The sequence below is a fragment of the Nicotiana attenuata genome, chromosome 2, assembly GCF_001879085.1.
Source record: "Nicotiana attenuata strain UT chromosome 2, NIATTr2, whole genome shotgun sequence".
NCBI lineage: Eukaryota > Viridiplantae > Streptophyta > Magnoliopsida > Solanales > Solanaceae > Nicotiana > Nicotiana attenuata.
Window position 1 is genome coordinate 16,863,717 of NC_031990.1, and position 5,307 is coordinate 16,869,023.

Genomic DNA, 5,307 nt, shown 5'->3' on the forward strand with positions numbered 1-5,307 from the left:
TTCTCATCCAAATTGGGGTGTAGTTTTAAGCTGAAGTTTTAAAATTATTTTACAATTAAAATACGAAAAACAACCAAAAACAAAAAATTACCAATTCAAATTGGAGAGTAATTTCTTCTAATACAGTAGTAATAGTTATAGTAATAGTAATAGTAATAGTAGTAGTAGTAGTAGTAGTAATAGTAATAGAGAGAGAGAGAGAGAGTGTGTGTGTGTATATATATATATATATATATATATATATATATATATATATATATATATATATATATCAATAAAAACAAAAAAAATATTCTACGCTTCAAATTGGAGAGTAGTTTTAAGCTGCGGGTTTAAAATTATTTTATTATAAAAAAATAAAAATAACAAAAAATAAAAAACTTCCAATTCAAATTAGAGAGTAATTTTTTCCTAATACAATAGTAGTACTGGTAGTGTATAGAGAGAGAGTGTGTGTGTGTGTGTATATATATATATGAGTAGTTATTATACTAAATTGGTAAGTTATTAATAATTCTTATGTTAATTTAACAATATTAAGTAATGAATAATACAATTAGATAATCAAGAATATCTATATAGAATAGGAGAAACAAACACAATATATTATAATTAATATTCCATCAAATTATTCGCGCTTTGCAGGTTCTAACATTAGTTATTAAAAAGAAAAAGAAAGCAAAAGAGCATAGCAAGATAAGAGAAAAAGATATAGTGGTCCCAATCTTATCTGTAAACAATAATCAATACAGATGTCGGTAAAAGACATCTCCTTTTGGATCAGCAAACGATAGCCACGAGAAGAAAGATTCTAGTGGAGCGGCCCCATAGTATACGGACTACATAAGAGATGCTGAAATCAGTTGAAACGTGGCGATCAATAAGAGCTGGACAGGATGGCATGGATGTTCTCTGTTTGTTTAGATTGCAAGTTGAGCTTTTCATTTCACTTTTTGCTGACTGGATCCACCCTAATTCAATGTGTGCGCTGAGGTGGCAGTTGCTGTTAATATAACATCTCGCTGTTGGGTTTGTTTCCAACGTTGGACCCATACCACGCAGTGGCGGATCTACTTAGGTATTTGTGGGTGTCAAAGCACCCATTACCTTAGACTATATTTAGTAAATTTATATAGGCAATTATAAAAATATTTAGATAAAAATTGAGTGAGACTCACAAGTAAATTTCTTTATTCTCTTCTTTTGGAATTTTAATCGGCAAGCACCCACGATTTTAAAATTCTAGATTCGTCATTGATACCACGTGCTATAATTTACATGTTTAAAATCTCTATGGTCTCACGTTGCAACTCAAACACTAGAAGAAGTTCGTTGAAAAATCAACATATTTGAAGTGAAGCCGACACAAGAGTTTGAACACAAACAAAGGTTTGGAGTTTTGTTTTTGTTAGGAAACACTTTACTTCATAATGTAAAATTTTTCGGTATGAATCTGAATTTAATCATATCGGTATGAAGCTGAATTTAATCATATTTAATATGAGTATCGATCAAGGGATGGGAAACAAAAAAAAATATAAACTTCATTTTAAGCAAAAAATTGGAAAGTTGGATATTTTATTTTTTGGCATGGGAAAGTTAAATTTTGTAATGAAAATAAAAATTTCATCTAAAACATACTTTTAGATCTGTGTTTTTATATTTCACTTGAAGTTAAAGTATTGAAGATTAATTGTTTGTTAATATTCATGGTAAAACATGTTTGACTCTCTTCTACTTTTTATAATTGTATACGGCATGCACTACTCTAGTTAACGGGCTTGCACTACTCTAGTTTTTTCAATTTATATACATTCTCAATTTCCTCATTGAAAAACATAAAAATGTTTGACTCTATTCTACTTTTATATATTCTTCACAATTTTCAAATTTCATAGTAATAAAAACATTGAAAATGTTTTTCAACTTTCAAATTTCATAATATATAAACGAACTTTAAGGAAAAAAAACTATTTTTCAACAAAAATTATTGCACTTTTACTTGAAACATAGTTCTTTTTAAAAAAAAAAAATATTGCAAAGCAAGTTCTTAAAATTTTGACGCAAACTCCACCTTTACGATTGTGGGAGGTGTTGGGCTCATGCCCATGTTGTCCAGCCAAAGGGCCAATGGCCTAATCTTATCCTCTTTTGGTTTCTATTCCTATTCGGAATTGGATTCGGTGTTTATTCCTATTTTGAGTGGGATTTGGCTTTAAGAGAAAATACCACTCATGATCTATAAATAGGACAACCTTGGAGAATTATTCTACGCTCATTGATACAAGTCTTTGAAAGACTTAAGCACATAAGAGTGGTTTAGAGAGAGCTTTCATCAAGAGAGAAGAGAGAAGAAACGTATTTGTTTTGCTGCAGATTTTTATTCCGACCAGCCAACTTCAAATCACGTTTTCCTATTCATTAATCATTGGATCGGGCTGAAATTTTGACTGAGTGTTCGTAACATATTGGTCTTGGATTTGAACAGTGGAGATCGGATTTGAGGCTCGTAGCATCTGATTTCGAGCCTCAAACAGCAGTTTCGCTTTTGTGGATTATACTCTTTCTTCAATTGATTAGTTGTTGCTCTTGTTGCTATTGTTGCACCGTGTTTTGGCCCTTGTTGTGTAGCCAATTTGGAAAACTTTTGCAACCCTCTTATTGTTATAGTGGAGTTTTTTGGATCTTTGTGATCCCGTGGTTTTTACTTTCGATTTGAAGGGTTTTCCACGTTAAAATTTGGTGTTCTTTATCTTCTTTATTTTCGGGTTTGCCTCTTCCTCAACATAACAGTGGTATCAGAGCCTTGGTTATTTATGCGGATTGTTACGGAATGGAGGCGAATATGAGCAAGATGGTATGTTTAAATAGGAGAAATTATAATGTTTGGAGAAGCAAGATGAAAGACTTGTTGTTCGTGAAGAAGATGCATCTACCCAGTTTTTTCAGCTCATAAACCTGAGAGTATATCCGATGAAGATTGGGATTTTGAGCACCAACAAGTATGTGGATATATACGGCAATGGGTTGAAGATAATGTTCGCAACCATATTGTGAACGAGATATATGCGAGATCATTGTGGGAAAAGCTAGAGACTCTTTATGCTTCAAAAACCGGGAACAACAAATTGTTTCTGCTAAAGCAGTTGATGACCTTTAAATACAAGGAAGACAGCCCTATCCTTGATCACATAAATGATTTTCAGGGCGTCCTTGATCAGCTATCTGGAATGGGGGTTAATTTTGATGATGAGATACAAGGATTTTGGCTTCTTAATACTCTGCCAGACTCTTGGGAAACTCTTCGTGTTTCTTTGACAAATTCAGCTGCTGGAGGTAAGGTGACCATGGAATATGCCAAGAGTGGTGTGTTGAACGAGGAAGTAAGGAGAAAATCTCAGGGTTCGTCCTCACAAGCAGATATCTTGGTTATAGAAGACCGGGGGAGAGATAGAACAAGAGGCTCAAGGAATAGAGGTAAAAGTATAAGTAAGTCAAGGTCCAAATACTATAATATTACACGCAACCACTGTGGCAAGAAAGGACACATCAAAAGGTTTTGCCGCAAGTTGAATCAAGACACTAGAGAAGGAAAGAAAGTTGAAAATAACGAGAACAATGTTGCTGCGATTGTTCGTGATGACCTTCTTTTTGCTTATGAGGAAAAGTCATCAATTTGGTATCCCATGAGACTAGCTGGATAGTAGATTCTAGAGCTACCTCACATGTCACACCAAGAAAATATGTTTTCTCATCTTATACTGCTGTTGATTCTGGAGTGTTAAAGATGGGCAATGCCAGTGAAGTTAAGGTGTTTGGTGTTGGCACGGTTTGTTTGAAAACTAATAATGGTTCAACGTTAGTTCTTCAAGATGTCAAGCATGCTCCAGAATTTCCTTTCAATTTGATCTCCGCAGGAAGATTAGACGATGAAGGTTACCATAAATATGGCACTGGGCTCTATTCTTAATGACCCAATAAATATGGTGGAAGGTGATACTTTATCAGAATTGTGGCACAGAAGATTGAGTCATATGAGCGATAGGGGGATTACGTGTTTAGCTAAGAAAAGTTTGCTTTCTGGATTGAAACAAGCAAAGGTGAAAAGGTGTATCCATTGTTTAGCTGGCAAACAGAAAAGGGTTTCCTTTCATAGCCATCCTCCCTCAAGAAAGCCCGATTTATTGGAGCTAGTACACTTTGATTTGTGTGGTCCTTTTAAAGTAAAGTCAAAAGGTGGTGCACTTTACTTTGTGACCTTCATTGATGATCATTCTCGTAAGCTCTAGGTGTATCCTTTGAAATATAAAGTTCAAGAACTTGGCGTGTTTCCTGAGAGTTTTTGGGTGTAAAGCTTGTGTGCATATTCCTAAAGATGAGAGATCGAAACGGATGTCAAAACTAAGCAGTGCATCTTTATCGGTTATGGTCAAGATGAGTTTGGGTATCGTTTTTATGATCCAGTTGACAATAAACTTATTAGAAGTCGTGATGCAATATTTTTTGAAGACCAAACTATTGAAGATATTGACAAAGTTGAGAAGATAGATTCTCAGAGTAATGAGAGCTTAGTTGATATTGATCCAGTTTCAATTGCTAAGGCACCTATTGCACATGAAGGAACCCAAGACAATGATGGAGATAGTGATCAAAATCAAAATGATCATCATGGTATAGATGTTATGGATGCTCCAGTTGATGAAGTTGTGGTTGATCGGAAACCAATTCCTGCACAGGTAACTACTTCGAATGCTCCTGAAACCTCTCTTAGAAGATCTACAAGGGAGAAGCAAAAATCCATGTGCTATCCTCCTGATGAGCATGTACTTTTGACTGACATGGGAGAACCTGAGAATTATGATGAAGCCATGCAAGATAATCACAAAGATCATTGGATCGAAGCGATGGAAGATGAGATGAAGTCACTCCATGAGAATGACACATATGAGTTAGTGAAATTGCCGAAAGGTAAGAGAGCTTTATCTAACAAATGGATATTCAGAATAAAGCAAGATAACCATACCTCTGTGCCTAGATACAAGGCGAGGTTAGTTGTTAAAGGTTTTGGCCAGAAGAAGGGAGTTGACTTTGATAAAATTTTCTCCCCTGTTGTGAAGATGTCTTCTATTCGTGTGGTTCTAGGCTTAGCCTCAAGTCTAGATTTAAAGGTTGAGCAGATGGAGGTCAAGACTGCTTTTCTTCATGGTGATTTAGATGAGGAGATTTATATGGAGCAACCTGAAGGTTTTGTAACTAAGGGAAAAGAAAATTATGTCTGCAAATTGAAAAAGAGCCTGTATTGATTGA